This window comes from Micromys minutus (genome assembly GCF_963924665.1).
Source record: "Micromys minutus genome assembly, chromosome: 4".
NCBI lineage: Eukaryota > Metazoa > Chordata > Mammalia > Rodentia > Muridae > Micromys > Micromys minutus.
Window position 1 is genome coordinate 74,334,791 of NC_137973.1, and position 18,721 is coordinate 74,353,511.

The window sequence follows — 18,721 nt, forward strand, 5'->3', positions numbered from 1 at the left end:
ATCACATTTGAGAAGTCACTTTGAGGTATTAGCTATAGAAGTATGAGTGACAGAAAAGCAATTTATTACAAAATATCCACCTCAGTATGCCAGTGTGGGTGACTGTCTAGGAAGACTATATGGCTGTGTTCCACTGCATGGGCATCTGGACAGTTTTGAAAGTTTCCATGTATATAATCTTGGGAAGGAACTTGGTGAACCTTGGACGGTTCAGGAGCTTCTTGTAAGGTTTTGTTGACTTCCTGAGTCCTGAGGAGCCTCCCCCTAGAAAGCAATGGTTCAGTTCACAAGGATGATGAACAGCGCCACCTGCAAGATGTGCTCAGCCACACCCAACTAAAATTATATTATGCATTTTTACTGCAGATGTCCAGACATGAAATATTAAAAAACATCAAGCTACAAGTTCTAAATGCTAAGCTCTTGATGAATTATCATTTCCCTTTTTTTCTCATAGATGTAACTTCACATCTTGAGGATTTTTAATACTTTAGGGATTTAAAAAATATTTCAGGTGTAAGAACTTAAATATGCTTACTTGTTCTACTGCCAGAGTGTAAAATTGGCACAGTATGTCTAAGAGGAAAGTTTAATAAGTATATAAAAATTTCGTTCTTATGCTTCCACATATGGGTTTAACCTGTGGAATTTTACTGTATGAAAACATAAGTTTTTAGAAGCTTTTATAGCATAAGAAGAATATCCTGTTGTTCACTGAAAGATAGACGTCACAAAATGATATGATTCTTAATTATGTAGCATAAACACACACTCACAGGTATAGATATGTGTTTGTAACTGTACAATAAAATCACCTTAAATTATTCTTCTCTTGGCAATGGTATTAGTGGACTAGGAAAGACATTGCTAACATATAAATTGCCACCTCCCTCCACCACCTCACAACACATATGCCATCCACACAGTTTCTAAGACTGACTTGAAGTCTACAAGCTTTCATGGTTGAGAGAAAACAACCATTGTGATTCATTTCTTTTAGTTGGGAATTGTAGGTTAGAAGTGATTATTTTGTCAAGGGCCAAGCCATTCCTGGGTGACATTATCTTAGCCTCTAAAAAGGTAATTAGGATCATAGTATTTAAGGTGTAACACCACCATCCTTTGGTGTGCAAATATTTAGTGAGCTGATTAATAGCCACAAAGTAATTAACAGATCTATCCCTTCAGTTATTTTTCTGTTGTATCTGATGAAAACATTCCCAGTTTATTATTCCTAGAAAATTCTGAGCACACAGCTGATATTCTCTATAGGCCACATGGTCTACATTAAGTTTCCAGAACTTTTTCATCCTATAGGATGAATTGAAATTTTGTAGATGCTGGCAAACGCTTCCCAGTTATCCCACCATTTTTGCTTAAGGTCTACTCCAGAGATAGGCAAATGACTGCTTTTGATAGAGTTAAAAGGAGCACAGGATTTTAGTCAGTGTTCGAAAGGGAGAAACCCATCCTCTCCGACACTGGTGTATTATTATGCCGTCCAGGTACATCAACCAGTGGCCACGTAGTTGGAGAAGATTGAAGGCCATTTTGTGACTACAGCAGAAGCCAGTGTTATAATGAACATACAGAAGGCAGAACAGAGTGGTGGAATGAGACCCATGTCTGGTGATATTTGTAGCCTATTTGTGCAGATGGGCAGATGAATAGACCATCTGAGGTCTGCCTTCATTCTGGGATAATTTGTACATAATGCAAACCCTTTAAGGTAGACAATATTGAGGCTCTTACCATGCAAAAGCAAAACAAATCCAACAAATAAATTGGTTTGAATTTTGTTTTTGTGAATTATAGTATTTTAAAAAGATGTATTATAAAGACATTGCTTTTACAATAAAAATTAAAAATTACTATTAACCAAAAATTGCTGACAATCCTTTAAGCTACAGTGCCTTCTCTCCTTATCATCCTGATTCTCCTCTACTTCCTTCAAGCCTCTTCCTGAAATTCCCACAAGAGCCAGAGAAGCCAACAAAATGTCAAAATTTTGTCACTCCATTAATTAGGAGACTTGAATTGGGTGAGGCACAACCTACATTCTGTGAAATTGATTGGCAAGTGACTGGCAGAGCCACCCTGTAGCTAACAGGGCAGTGACAGAGATGGGATTGATTACTGTTTGTCATTATGTGACTCAGCCTCATGGCATGGACTCATGGGAGGAATCACAGACACATTGACTCTCTCATGCTGATGAAAGAAGCCAGCAGCAACAGGACCCCTGATAGTTGTGCAGTGTGTGCTCACGAAGAAAGTCCCTGTGAAATGCAGATCCTCAAAGTTATACCGAAATGTAAACATGGTACTAAATTGTTAGAAGACATGCGGGAGAGAAATAGGAATGAGCCTGTCCAATCAGGGACACTTTCTGAGGGAGGATGTTCTCAGAAAAGGTTAATGGCAAGAAAGAAGGAACTTCAAATTCTACAGAGATAGTGATTCAGAAATGGAGTGGAGGGAAAGAAAGATACCTGTGGCCAAACACCAGCTTCCATATACACAGCAGCGGCTAACCCTTCCTGCAGAGGGCACTGAGTGCAGGCTGGGACTGCCAGCGCTTATCCACACCAGCTTGCTGTATGCATCTAGATTGTAGTTGCTACAAGGCTCTAGGCAACTAGATTTGAGGTCTTAAGCCAGACTTACATCTCTACCATTGAGTATCCTCTTGTATAAAAGGGATGAGAGATGGATCAGGAGCTCTTTGGAATGTAGCCAGTCAGCTGTCGCACTTTTCAGATCTACAATTGGTTCATCTATCTGCCCATTTGTACATAGCAGCCAAGGAGGATCTTGCTCCCCGATTTCCTGCTACTGGAAAGGCATCTTCCCAGAGTGGTTTTTTAGGGAAACAGTGCTTTTGAAGTAAGCCTGTTCTTTCTGCAGCTGCTCTGCAGAGGATGAAAACCTGGATTTTAAAGAAGCAAATGCTCCTTTTCCCCCCTTTTAAACAAAATTAACTCACAGCTGCAAGCAGCACAATGAAAGCACATATAAAAATAATCAGATGCTTTTGGGGCTCCGTCTTCTGCCAGAACATCTTCAGTCCCAGTCACTGTGGGTTGGGATTTAAGGCTGCAGCCCCAGGCTCCAAAATGTCCAGGGATGAATCAATGCCCTAGAGCTGTGGCCTCAGAAGAGAGGTGGGCAGTTGTGTGATCTGGAGGGTCCCCAAAGCTGTGTTTATTTGTTCTTTTCTAATAAGGGTGCATCAAGTATTTTTGAAAGGCAATTGACAGCTGACAGGTTGCTTCCAAATTGCCTTTTTATCAAATACATCAAAAATGCCCAGTAATTTTTTGGGTTCCATTAAATCCACTGATCTTTAATTTCGAATGGTAACAATGTGGGTATATGTGATTTGCTCTAAGTGCTTGAGACAGTGAGGTTCTGCACCTGTGTTAGCCTCTGATTTTCCACCCACATTGGCTTCATTGGTTCTTTGAGGAGGATACAACACATGGAGAGAATTGACTACATTATTCTGTTCTACCAGGGCATGTCAGTATGTGACTTCCTGCCTGTGGGTCAGATTGATGAATGGCTCCTTAAAAACCAACACCTAAGGGATCTGTGTTATCTTGGGACAGGCTTAATACAATACATGAAACATGCCAAAGTTCAGTGTGATGTAAAGAATTAAAATTCTTTATCACAAACAGCCAAAGGCCAAGCATCATGCTGTTCACTGAGCAGAAGAGGGGACTTCAGACAAATTTCTTCTGAGCAATCAGCTAAAAATAGGACCTGAGCAAAGTCCTTCATCTCTCAATTTTGTTTCCCTTACAGTAGGAACAATGACCCTGACAAGACTTACTCCCATGAGAACAAAGTCAAAGGGTATGAATGTGCCCACTGTGATATCTGTGCATACTAGGAGTTTAGCCTACAAAGAATGTTTATTGAGAACCAAGCATGTTTGAATAAGTGGGTTTAAGATTTTTTTTTTATACTTTAAATCTTGGATTAACTCTCAACTCCAGAAGGATAAAAAGATGTAAGTCTTTCAAGAGATGAGACAAAAAATAGACATAAGACAAATCAAAAGTGATTCTTGGGAGAAAAATGAGAGATAATTTTACTCCAAAATTGAAAACATCACAAAACTTGCAAACGTTTGTGTATCTTAATATTTAAATTGTTGACACTTAAAGGACATTAGAGAAAAATGGAGTCAGTTTAACCGCTTGTGATTGTGTTTCCTTCAGTTAGACTCAGAAGTCCAAAGATTGGCTGCAAGGTGGTTTCTTGGTTCTTATTATAAGTAACAATGATGATCAGGGAGAACAGCTCAGTAGTTAATAGTGCTTGTCTGGACACATGCTTAAGACCCTTGGTTTAATCTCCAGCACTACAAAAATACTAACAATGACAATTCTATCATATAGTGAGCTTTGAAAATATTGGTTTCATAGTTAGGATTATTGGATAAAATCTCATAATACTTCTAAGGCTGAATGAGTCCTTTCATCTGACAACTATACCAATAAAACATTATAATAATGTCTAACTCTTAGCTATGTACAGTATACATGATCATTAGTTAACACATCTTCACAAAACTTTCATGCTAATAAACAAAGCACAAACACATCATGTGGCTTGTTTAAGATCATGTGTTCTATATTAGAATGAGTTGCAACATAGTCAGCTGACTAAGTCTTTACTTATTATACAGTCATTTTCTTTTTCTTATAGGACTTATTTTAGTTTTAATTATGTGTTTATGTGTGTGAGTCTGTGTCCGTGTAGATATGTACAGTCATGAGTACATGTAACCATGGCAATCCACAACATGGAGTTGCATCTCTTGCAGCTAGACTTAGATATTTGTAAATTGGTTGGGAAATGCTGAAAGCCAAATTTGGGCTCAGCATTTTTCTGGCCCCCAGAATAAATTTCCTAACTATAAATAAAGTATGATATCATTAGGTTATCTTGAAACCCACATTGTCATCTTAAGCACCAAAAATCTTGGTGGTATATTACAATTTGAAATACATACTTTTTTGCTGTCCTGTTTTCTCTTTAGAAAAGGAGATTTCAGGACTGAATATATAACACAGTAAGCACAGAGATTCTGGCTCCTTTGGAGATTGTAGGAGATGCTATCATTCTGTGACAGCCAATCAGGAGTCATAAATTCTTATCTGTGAATGTACCTGTTACTTATGAATACTGTATGAAGTGTAACTTCAAAGAATAATCAGAAATTCTTGACAAACATCCAGTCCTATTTTATGTAAACTTAAGGGATAATGATACACATCACATAAAAACCAAAAGACAGAAGCTCAAGGAAAACATGCCCATGTGCACAAGCATAGTCAACCAGCCACTATGTTCCTTATGAGCTTTCAAACACATTTCTGCTAACCAACTGCTGCCCTACCCTTCAGAGGCTACCATAGGAATTACCTACACTTTCGGTTGCAACCACTGCCATCTCACCTCTTTCTTCAGGGTCTTCCTTTTCTTCCTGTTTCATGCATATTTTTTTTTCAGGTGAAACAAAAAAGTATCACCATCACTCTTCTGCTCAAAACCCATGAAAACTATCAAGAGAAGCAGAGCTTTCTATGATAGCATACACACAGAACCCTCAATAGGAGCACACATGCATTTGGCAATGCCCTTCTTCCTGTACATAGTTTTCTCCTAGCTTTGTTCTTCTGAACCTATGGATGCCTTTATGCTTGTCCACTAGAATAAATCCAGCACTTTCCTTCAGACTGAATTGAAAATCACCAGAGTCTTTCTATGACCACCAACCTTCTTCTTTCTTGGTTAGAAGCAATTTCTCCCACCTGTGTGCTTCCATAATGTTCTCCCCAAACCACAGTACATCTCATAGTAGTCAGTGTCAGTCTTTTTTCATACTGGGGCAGGAGAGTGCTTTCTAATGCACAGCTAAGTCATCATTCACATGTTTGAAGTATCCAACACAGTGCCTCTCAAATAAAATATATCTTCTAAATCATTACATTCTAATGAGTGAATGGTAAAAGAAATAATGGAACAAATCATTAGTAAATGAATGAAGGATGGATTTGGAAACAATCTCTGTTCTTCAACAAATCAAACATCAATTCTGGTGGTGTAGAGAGTAGAACATGGCCCACATGTTAGCACATTTGGAGTCTGTCTCAGATGTTAGGTGTGGATCGTGGACAGATAACTGAATCTCCCAATGGAACCAAGCTTCTTCCAGAACAGGAAAACTCAGATAGGATAGAATAAAACAGTTCTCGGAACTCACAACTGGTGAAAGTATGGAGACTATGCAGTCGTGGGGGCATCATACAGACGTGGGGCATCTCTATCACTCCAAAACTCAAGGACTGTCTTTAGAAGGTAATGTGAAATGAGTATGAGAGCCAGACGTTAGGGAGGACCAGAGTGAGAGTCTCCTGGGCATGACAAGACCAACTTACTTGTAATTTACAACCACTACATTCACTGCATGGGACCTGCAGTCAAAATTCTAGCATGCAGTGGGAAGGGATTCATTAGCTCCTAACCCTAATTGAAGAAATAAAGACAATGGATGGCTACTAGAGGAGGGGAAATCAGTTTTCCTTAAAAGGATGGCTGGTGGTCAATTTACCATGTTCTACATCATTGAGTATATAGGCAGCACAAACTGGTGTCTAAGGTTCTCAGAAGAAGAAAAGACACAGAGATGGAAGAGGCAGACGTGTATATAGGAAGAGTTAGGGGAAGGAACACAGGATGATTATGGTCAAAATATGTTGTATGAACTTCTCAAAGCACTAATAAAAATATTTTTAAAAATAATTCACAGTCACAAATACTTTTGAGAAATGCAAATGATAAAGAATTTCAGCAAAACCTCACATTAGCTGGACTGTTTGTAAAATCTCCTGTGAGAGAAGCATGTCACCCGATGGTTCTGATTCTCATTGCCTCTTGTATTCTTTCTATCTTTTCCTCCATTGTTCTAGGTCATCGGAAAGGGTTTTGTGAGTTATACTGAATAGGTTATTATGCTTATAAACAAAACCTAAGTGTGTATGGCAATTCTAAGAAAATATAGTACATGTTTCATTCCAAAGGAGTGTGCCCGTATTAGACCGTCAGAAGTCAAAGGCATAATTTGAAATGATGAACGCATCCATTTTAAGTTACACATTACTTTGCATAGTTAATATCACTGTAATTAGTCATAGTTCCTATAATTTATTGAAAAAGATGCTCAACTCCTCTAGTGTATTACAGTGATGAATGTTGGGAGAGCAACTTTAGAAGCTGGAATCAAGAAAATGAGTAACAGTTGGAGAATTAACATTCAAATCAATAATATCCTTTCTTGTTCATGTTGGGACTGGGCTTTTCATCACACATTGCAAAATCAGAGAGCTTCCACAAGTTAGAGCTGTCACCACATTCCACAGAACCAGGCAGCGCCATTTCCACTGGAGGAAATGTTTAAAATCCTCTCGAACATTTGAGTAAATCTCTAGTAAATATTTAAACTCGGTATAACTAGTCACAAATAAATTAAGCTGGTTTTATGCAGTCTCTCTAATTAGAAGGGCACAGCATTTGTTGAAACGTGATTAGTATTATTCATTAAGCAAAAAAAAAAAAAAAAAAAAAATTCTCATTTGTATCTTATTATCACCATTCTGCATAAACCAACACAATTTGTCATGAACTCCCTCATTTGCTGTATCCTCAAAAAACAGATTAGGCTTATTTTTCATTTGGACAGTGGAAAATCAAGCCAGGTGTTTGGCAGCACCAGACTGTTCAGGTGTAACTGTGCCAGTGATGGCACATTACGAGCGGCGTGGATAAAGAATGAGGCATGGAGGAGCTGGGGACCAAGGTGCCTGGAGGCCCCTCCCTTCCCAGTGCCCCTGCTGATGAGACAGGTGTTACACTGGGCCATGGGGAAGGAGGTGGGACTGGAGGAAGAACTTTATTTATTTAATTCCTTTTTTATTTTTTGTGAAGTCAGATCTTTCGGCTTCCTCTCCATCAGAAGAACCAGCTTTCTGGGATTCCCAGTGCACACTTGCTGTGCAAGCCTCCAAAAGCAGGGCCTTGGCCTGAAATATTTCCAAAACATAAACATTTTAGCTCTGTGATTTATCCAGGAGTGTCTGTCCATCTAGATGGATAAACACTGTGCATATTTGGCTTTTAAGAATTATAGACACTGTCAGACACTAAGCCTATTTTCTACGATCTGGGAGAACTGAGACTACTCTGGAGTGCAGAGGGAATGGAGGACACTACCTTTCCTCTGACACCTTCTTTTGTTCTGAATATCTTTGGTCTTAGCTCAGATGGAAGATTCAGCTAGGGTTTGTGCTGAAGTTTTTTACTCAGAATCCGAACAGAAACATTGACACCAGTGCAGTAGGTTCTAGAAAATAGTGAAAGTGTAATAGATAATTTTTATTACTTTTTGGGGAAGAAGTACTTTGGATTTTGTGAATTTTGTTACAACTTTATAGTTAGGAGGGTCTGGGTCATTACCCTGGCTTCTAATCATCTATCTTTCTTTTGTTCATTTTCTTTTGTTAATTCTTTACCATTTTCTATTTCTGTACTCTGTTTTTTTCTGGGTCTTTCTAACTACTTCATGTATAGCTGAAGAGAGGCCAAGCATGAAAAACGATATGAGAATAATATAATATAATTAACATAATATAATTAATAATATATTATGTAATATAACATAATAAAATATAATATGATGTAATATAACATAATCCCATAATAAAATACTAGAATTAATAGAGGCTTTTCTAAAAGCACACATAGCACAGGTTTCTATAACTACTGAATATTCAAAACCAGACAAGCACACGGGCTCAGCTGTAAACCCCTACTTGCAGCATGTTGAAGACAGGGTACAGCTCAGCTGAAGAAGCTCCTGCTAGATGAAATTGCCCCGACATGAAATGGACTGTATAATGAGGTGGTGAGCTCCCCAGCACTAGGAGCCTGAAGGATTGTTTCAATGTGAGACATTCCACATTCTGTTCCAGCACTAATATTTAGTTGCTGATTTTAGAAAAGCTGTGTTTATAAGCAAACTAGGATTATATTCATAAGGATAGGTTTAAGATATGCAGAAATCTTAGCCCCATTTCCACTACTATTGTCTCTCCATCACATTTTCTTTGACCAGAGTACTCAGGACATCTCCATTAGTGTGGGGGTGTGGAGAGGATCTCAGAGTAAGCATGATGCATGGTATGCCTCTGGTTTTAGAGTACCCTTCTTGGGATTTTGGACCTAACCCTGACCAATGGGCTTAAGGAGTCCTGTTTAGCCCTGTGACACTGCATACTGACAAAAAAGTTAATGTCCATGAGTCATTTCCTCTGGTTGCATTTCCTATACCTTTTTCAAAAACAATGAGTTGTCTAAATACTGCCTTCCACCATGACTGTTTGAATGAACTTAGAGAGTTTTATAAAGTTAAAAGACATGAACAACTCCCGAGTTCAGGACATTCGATGTGGGGTAAGGTTAGTTGCAAGCTAAAGGGTTAAGGAGATTATTTTGCCAAAGTGGAAATGACTTTGAACCTTGTTATTGGACATGCAGAATTAAAATTATAATTTTTTTTTTGGATGATGTTTCTTTTCTTTTCTTTTTTTCTTTTTTGTTGTTTGGATGTTTCTTAAATTGTGGCTAGAGACCACCTACTTGTTGAAACCCAGATTCCTGGGCCCAGCATCATATGTTTTATATTAATCTTTTAATTGTGAACAAGTGACCGCTACCAAGCAATAATACAGCTTCAACTTACAATGTCATACTTCTGAAGGTCTGAAAGCCAGGTGGGCTTTGCTATGTCCACTTCTTGGGGTTACTCAAAATCCAAATGAGTATCGATAAAGACCATATTCTTGTTTGAAGAATAGAGGAAAAATGTGGTCCACATTCACTCAGGTTGTTGGCAAAATTTTAGTAACCCCATACCTGACAGTTGGACGTGGTTCTCTGCTCCCGGAGGCCACCCACCTCCTTTGCATCTGGCTGTCTCCATCTTGAAGTCATCAGGGACATGCTGTGTATTTCTCAGAACCTCACTGAATTCTTCTGCTGTGAATACACCAGAGAAACCTATCCTTTGCAAAGGCTTGACTAATTACCCAGACCCACAGAGATCTCTGAAAATACTCTAAGAATTGTTCACTTGAGACTTCAGGTATGTCTGTGATGTCTTTCCACAGTCATACTTAGATTAATGATGGCTTATAAACAAAGACAACAACAACAACAGCAACAACAACAGACAGGATTCTTGGTGGTCCTTCTTTAGAGTTCTGTCCCCCATACCAATGAACTCAGAGTAGCCTCAGTGTGATCTGTCTTTCTGACAAAACTCTATGTGATTCTGATGAATAGTGAATTTGTAAAACTATTAGCCAAGTAGAGCAGTAGAAAAGGCAGGGATTGTGAAGGATTAGATCAAAGATGCAGAAAAGTTTCAGGTGAGGAGATGGATGGAAGATGCCATGGCTTACAGGGTGTTTATGGAGAAACTAGATCTTGAGCCATCTTAAAGGAAGGAAGACAGAGAAAAGTAGAGCAGGTTTTTCTGGAAAGACAGGGGGGTTGAGAATGGGAAAACAATATAATTGGCCTCAGGGTGAGCCTTGCAGTGAGTCTGGTTAAAGGACAGGTGTGAAAAGCTTTGTTGGGGGAGAGTACTTCCAACAGGTATGAGGGTGGGGCTATACTAATTGCTAAATTGATGAATTTAAATGAAAGGAAGACATTTTAAAGAGGAACCATATTTAAAAAGAAAGTTGCATGTTACTAATTATTGGCCAGTTTTGAAGTTTGAATTTAATTATAGTCAAATGACAGGAATCAGACAGTCATTAAAGTACGTTACTTAGCCTAAAAAGCAATGCAATTGTGTTCTCTTGACCCCATTTACCTACTGAAGCTCTATGCAAATGAGGATCACAGGTTGACTCTTTTAGCAAAGCAAGGATCTGGATTACTATCCAATAATGGCAAACATACTTTATTATTTTTATTCATGAGGATTCTTGTGATTTAGAAGCTGAATGAACAATTGAAGGCTGAGGTCTATTGAAGTCAATTACTGGAGCATGCTTTTGAAGACTGTCTTATTGCTGCCTTGTTTCTTCTTCTTGCTTCCTCTTCATTCTGGCTTCATGTGGGAAATAGCTTTGGTCTGATCCATACTTGTGGCCCTGATGAGAGAGCCTGTCTTAGGCCTCAACTGAGGGTGCTTAGGACCCACAGACCAAAACCTCAAAACACGAGATTGGGTGAACCATTCATTTTGTAAATTTTCTCTTTTAAGATTTTGCCTCAGCAACAGAGTTCAACACAGGGGTGGAGAAGGAAGTGGACATTCAAGACACAAAAGACAAGCAAGTCAAACCTAAGAGGAGAGAAGGGGAAAGCTACACTCTGAGTCTTTTTTTTTTCTTTTTTTGAAGCATTTGCTTATGTATTCCAAATTTCAAAAGTATTTTCTCTTCACCATCATCCAAGGTATAAATGTACTTCAAGATTTTAATGGCAAGTAGGCTGTAGGGGGCTGGTAGTCACCACAGTGGTGGTAGAAGTCAAAGCTGAGAGACAGTTGTGCAGCTCAGAGCAGAAGGGAGGCTACCTGGGAGGCAGGTTCCACAGCTCTGAACAGCAGCTAAGGGCTGCAGATGCAAGGGGGAATGGTCTGACAAGGACATTGACAAGGGAGCCTGTGAAAAGTGAGAGCGTTGTTCACTTGATTGTTTCACACAGTCCTGCTTTAAGGTCACTGGAAGTCACCACTGGGAAACAGCCAGCAGAGATGGAGCCAGAGTGCTCCTAGATGGGAAAAGCAAAGGGGCAGATCCAGCTTGTCATTCTAGAAAGTTCAATTCCTCCTCAAAGGGAGAGTATAGATTTTCCTCAGTGCATACACTTTCCTCCAAACAGGAGGTTCGCATCCACATCACTTTAACAATGATTCCAAAATACATATGTTAACACTTTAAACAAGTTATTTAAATAGCAAAGATCATTTAGGTTCTTCCTTCTCAGCTCTGATGTGGGGAACTTTTACATTTTTAAACCATTGCACTTTATTCTTTACCTATGTGTTACCTAGAATCATGTCTATGGAGCCCCAGGACTTAGACCTTAAAGCTCATGTAATTCCACAACCTCTTTCATAATTATTTTATGGATTGACACATTAAGAACAACTTTATTACATTAAAGTGATTTTGGGGATAAAATATTTAGTCAAACACATTCTTATCTTTAAGGACTTCCTCTCTGTTCAGGGAAACAAACCACAGAGTGGGGTCTTGTAGAGAGCTAGGCCCTGTGGTGATCAGAAGCAGGAAAGCATGGAACCTTACCAGAGCCAGCCTAGCAGGGAAACAGACAAGGATCCACCTCTACCTGAAATGTGAGTTGGGACAGCCAGCCCTCTGCTTCTACCCCTTTGTACCTCTTAGGGCATAATAGTGGGCAGAGTTGAGCTTATATTTTATCTCTCAATAAGGAACTCAGTGAGTCAATGCTATATCTGCCTAGGAAAGTGTGTCATGGGGACCAAATGGACTAGTGAGCCATTGACCTCTGTAGGGCTGAGCAGAAACAAGTCAGACCTGGCAAGATTATTATTATTATTATTATTATTATTATTATTATTATTACTTATAGAAAATATCTAAGAAAATCCAGAAGAATCTATTGCTATCATACCCAAAACTATGTGTGCTAAAAAATAATGACTCACACCAGGAATCAAGAAAAACCACACCCTATGTCAAGAATAATAATCAACAGATACAAATACCAATATGAATCTGCTCTGGCAATTATCTGACAAGAATGCCAAAGGGAAATAATAAATGTGTGGGTACGCAGTAATAAATCCTCTCGAGACAAATGAAAAACTCAGCAGCAACAAAACTACATAAGTTATCAAGAGAAATTGAAAATTTCAGGCTGATAATGGTCAAAATCAAAATGAAGTGTTCATTGGATTGGCTTGTAATAGAAGTGTCAGAGAATCAAAAAACAGAACAGGAACAACACTGAGGAACTAGAACAGAGAGGGACATAGGAGGGGGGGTGGGGGAGACAGAAACAGACAGACAGAGACAGACAGAGAGACAAAGATACGCAGACACTGAGAGAGACAGAGACAGAGACAGAGAGAGGCTGAAAATATTTTAAGGAATAGTATCTGAAGACATACTAAGTTTTCTGAAAGACATATACATAATTTATGTCAGAAACCAAGCAAATCCTAATGATACAAGCCCCAAAACATGCATATCAGAAGACATTTTAACAATATTTATTTTAAAACCTGCTGCAGTAGGAGGGGACAGTATTTCAGAGAATAGCAAATTTCCTGCTAGAAACAAGAAGGCCAGAGGGAAGAGGCAAAGTGGTTCATGTCCATAAAGAGAGATAGGTCAGTTTGGAACCTGATTACTAGCAAGCCTTTTCTTAAAGACTTACCAATGGAAGAAAGTTTAGGAAACTAAAGAAAGAAAAAAAAATCAGCATAATGCTGTAGACTGTACTGAATACAAAAGAACTCTCATGAGTTCTTAAATTGTATTGAATGATCAAAGCAAAAAATAATTATACCTTCTGATATAATGCTAAGTATTTATTAATAAAATACTTAAGAGAATTATATTTAAAAATAAGGAAAACCAAAAACCTGTACAGAAATCAGATTTTATGTTCAATTTGGAAAAACAGAATGTTGGGGCTAGTGAACTTAAAAGTTAAGGTTCAGAAAAGAAAATCATATACTCTTTTTCCTGAAAGTGGAAATCTGTCTACCACTATAAGCTGTCTAAGTTGTCTACATATTAGTAGGTACAATTTACTGCCTTGTTAGAAACACACGGGTTCAGCTATAATGTTCACTGGGACTAAAGAATGATATGGGCAGATCTAGGATCTGGCAAAGAGCAATTTATTGGGGTGATTTACCCATAGAAGTGTGGCTCTGGCCAGCAAGAAGACTAAGTAGATGCTATAACTTGTGTTAAAAGAATGAGGTGGGATGTATTAGGACTGAAGTTCGAGCCAGATAAATTAAACCTGGTTTATCTTTGACTAGTATCAAGGATGGGGCACAGACAGTACAAAGTTTGCATGCACTATAATGATTTTGTTTGTAGTTTGCTGGGGAAATCATGAAGGAAAATGCTCAGCAGGGTTACTCTGGGGCCATGACAGTAGTTCCAGATGGGTACATTTGTGTTCAACTCCACAGACAATGTGCTTGGTGCTCATTGCATTGCACCGAGTCAGAGGCTCCTTCGACCACTCAGGCTGGAAATGGGAGTAGAGGGTTTACAGTGCAGAATACTCCATGTTCCAGGACAGGCTGACTTCTACCGTGAGCCATAAAAAACAGGCTATGCTTGTGCCAGTGTATTTTACTCTTGATTTACAAGAATAACCCAGAGCAATAAAAATCTATCTGTATCAGTGGGTTTATCAACATAAGTGGTAAAATCAAGAAAAAACATGGTCTACACTCTTATGTCTATTTCTCAATTATAACTTTTAAATAAACATATCTGCATTGGAAGGATGCCTTCCATTTTACTCCATCATGTTGTATGAAGATACAGAGAGGGAAAGAGATGCTAAGACCGCTCAGGGGACCACTGTGACCTTATTAGTTCTTGAGTGCAGTGCAGAGTCACTATGCCAAACAAGAGTTAAACTGGGCTTAGTTGTACAATGTCTGCTTTGTCTTGTGTCTGAACTGGAGCAGATGTCAGAGGTAGGATGACAGAATTTCTCTTTCTGATTGGAAGTCTCACTGTCTGAGTCTCAGATGCTGGACCTGGTCTTCAGGCATCTCTCACCTACAGAGTTAGAGACAAATGAAGAAAGTGATCCTTCTGGGATTTGAGACAATGCCTTCTGAAATAGGACACTAATTTCCCTATGCCGTCCTTGCCTTGATGCCTGTCCTTGCAAGTATGACCCTTAGTGGGGAAAGCAGTTCATATCTCTCCACCCAAGTAGAGACCCATGGCCCACTGAAGGGAAGAAGAGGTCAGCATGTGTTGGCTGCTCGTAGTCAGGGCTCCTCTCCTTGATATCTTCCCTCTTAATATATTATTTGTTCAGGATGACTTATCACTCCTTTGAAGTAGTAAAGATGAGATGATTTTTCTCCCCAGTCAGGCAGTGGGTCTCCTCTGACAGCAGATGTGAGTTTCATTCCTTTCTTAACTCATTCATAAGAACTGCAGGGACATCACCTCAAGATGAGTGTCCTTTACAGACTTTTCCTCCCTTTCTTTGTTGGTTCCTATTTAGCCCAGGATGATCTTGAGTGGCTACATGGAAGAGTACTGGTGAGTGGGCGGTGTCCGGTACCCTCTGGGGTGATATTTTGGCCTCTTCCTCATTGTGCTGCAGCTACAGTCAGCATGACTGATCTCCTTTCCCAGGCTCTGAAGGGAATATTGTTAAGACCAGTCCTTTTGTATTCCCCTTGTTTATACACATCTTCCGAAGCAGATGAAATTCTTCTAGTTCCATTGCAGGCACAGTAGTTAACACAAAGAAGGTATCCAATCATTAGTAGATAGATGAATATGTGTGAATGAGCTCCTTTTCCTCCTCTTCCTCTTTCTCTTCTTCCTCAAGCATGGGGGATTCAGTTCTCTCACTTAGCTCTTCAGTCTCAGCACTTCCTGGTACATGCCCTGGAATACTGATGCTTATATTAACTAATGTGACTAGATATACTGATAACATTTCCTGGAACACAGGATTGTCTATGGTTAGCATGCCAGGCTCAGCTTTTTAATTCTGGATCTATGAAGGGTGGGTGGTAAGGAAGAGATAAACTTTTAAATGTTTTTTTTTTCCTCTAACTTTATATTACCATGTTGAGTGGGTGAGGGCACATATTTATTGCCCTAGCCTTCTAGGGTGTGAAGCTGAACACTTACATAATCAGCTAAGGAGAAAGGAGCCCCACCCTCCTGCAGAAAACCAATGTACCAGAAACAAAGCACCCCAACTTTGCTCACAATCCTTTGGGGGAAGAGAAAACCTCTACATGCTACTTTTCAATCTAGGAGTGCATTCTCAGAAGCCAGAAGAGCTTGGCTTCCTAGCTTGGGTGTGAATTTCACCCTCAAATGCCCCCAGTGAGTTCTGTGGGAGTCTTGATGTACCACATTTGGGAGTAGATTGAAATTTAATCTCTGAGTAGGAGGGCCAGTGAGAAAGAGTCAATGTTCTGTAAACTATTGAATAAAAGACTAAGAAAAAAGAAGAGATAATAAGTATATGTTTTATTTAATAACCTTCCTAGCAGTTTCAGTCAGCTTTCTGTAATTTCTGTGATGAATGCAACTGAAACTTCCCTGTATATCCTCAGTGTTGAGAAAGCAGGCTGGGGAAATAATTTTTTAGTCAAATATGAAACTGTACATGATTCTAATACCTTGGAGGAGATTTCTTCCCACTTTCCATTGTTCTGTAAATGAAAAGTAAATTATGCTTTGTTAAAAAACTTTCCATTGAATAGTTTTATAGCAAATGTTTCATTCACTTCAATAAATAAATGTACAATATTTTCTTGAAGATTGAGACTCAAGCTTTGCAAAATTTAACAACTCTACCAAATTAGTCTCTCTGGCTCTTATTCTACAATAGAAAATTATACTTTTTAACTTTTAGTTAAGTAGCATTTAAATAAAATGTCTGATTCACTGCTGAGTCTTGGAGGAACATGGGATTTGTGAAGCACAGAGGTAGTTAATATTACAAAGATGAGGGACTTTAATGATTGCGCCCTTTCACTCTCTCCCCCCTTTTATTGGATATTTTCTTTATTTACATTTTAAATAATATTCCTCTTCCCGGTTTCTCCTCCAGAATCCCACTATCCCATCCCCCCTTTCCCCTGCCTCTATGAGGGTGCTCCCCCACCCACCCTCCATCTCCCCACTTCCCCACCCTGGCATTCCTCTACACTGGGGCATCAAACCTTCACAGGACCAAGGACCTCTGCTCTAGTTGATGCCTGATAAAGCCATTCTCTGCTACATATATTGCTGGAGCCATGGTTTCCCCCATGTGCACTCGTTTGTCCCTGGGAGCTCTGGGGTGTCTGGTTGGTTGATATTGTTCTTCCTATGGGGTTGCACCCTTTCTCGAAGAGTGGTGCAATGTGTGTGTGTGTGTGTGTGTGTGTGTGTGTGTGTGTGTGTGTGTGTGTGAGTGTGTGTTTGTTTATGGTTGGATTATAAACGACATGTATGTGAACACAAGAGGTAGATGTCAGTAGTCTTTGTATGTGTAATTCGTTATGGTGGCTGGGTGAGGTGGAGGAGATAAATGAATGTTAAGGGGATTCTGAAAATTGATTGTGGTCCCAGGCTAGGGAGATCAAATTCCACCCTGGAATTTTGTCTGTGGTCAGGATGAATCATGAATGGAACAGGGTGGAAGGTAGAAGATTAGTATGAGCTACAGGGAGCTCAAACTCTAGCTCTGGGGACTGCTACGGGGCCTGGGGCTGGTGGAAGACAATATCTTTCTGTTCCCTTGCTTCTGGATGGGATAGTCAGCATTTCCTTTGCATAGAGGGTGGGTTCATCTTTGTAAAATATATGCTGTAACAATATAGAAACAATTAGGGAATAAAATGATATATAATGAAAATACAGCATGTTAACTGGGTCACACAACTTTTAAAAAAGACAGATGAACCTTGTAGTTATTACTGTCTTGAAAACTATCTAAGCTTAAGCTATCAAATTTGCTCTCTGGCATCAGGTTTGATTCTCTGTATTATGGGACAAAGAAGTGGCTCCTCGGGTTTTGGGAAGGCTCAGGACCTGAATTTGAGCCCTAGAACCACATAAAACAGACGCTGGCATTGGTGGCACCTGGTTACACTTATGCCAGCACTGGGGAAGCAGAGTCAGGAGGATCCCTAGAGTTCATTGGTGATCCTGCTTAGTCTACCTGGTGAGTTCAAGGCTAGTAAAAACCAGGTATCAAAAAAGCCCCAAACAGTAAGGCTGTGCCTAAAAAAGACACTTGAGGTTGTCTTCTGACCCCCATAAGCATCCACATGTACATGTTCTTGTTCACACATATACCTGCACACGCACACATACACTTATGTGTGACTACCAGTGCATGCACTCCTACATACCCTTCCTTCATGAAAATTATACCTTAGTAGAAGGCCTTTTTTAATTTTACTTTTATTGGATATATTTTATTTACATTTGAAATGTTCTCCTGTTTTCTGGTTTCCCCTCCACAATCTTTAGGAGCTTTTTGCATTTTGCATTTTCTTTGACTGTTGTGTCATTGTTTTTTTTTTTTTTTTTTTATGGTATCATCTGTCCCTGAGATTCCCTTTCATCTCTTGTATTCTGTTGGTGATGCTTGTGTCTATGACTCCTGATCTCTTTCCTAAGTTTTCTATTTTCATGAATGTTTACTTTTGTGATTACTTTATTGTTTCTATTTTTATTTTTATGTCCTGGATGGTCTTGTTCAATTCTTATACCTGTTTGCTCAGGTTTTTCTACAATTTTCTAAAGATTTTTTGTGGGTTTGTGTGTGTGTGTGTGTGTTTCATCTTTAAGGGCTTCTACCTGTTTACATGTGTTGTCCTGTATTTCTTTAAGGGAGTTATTTATTACCTTCT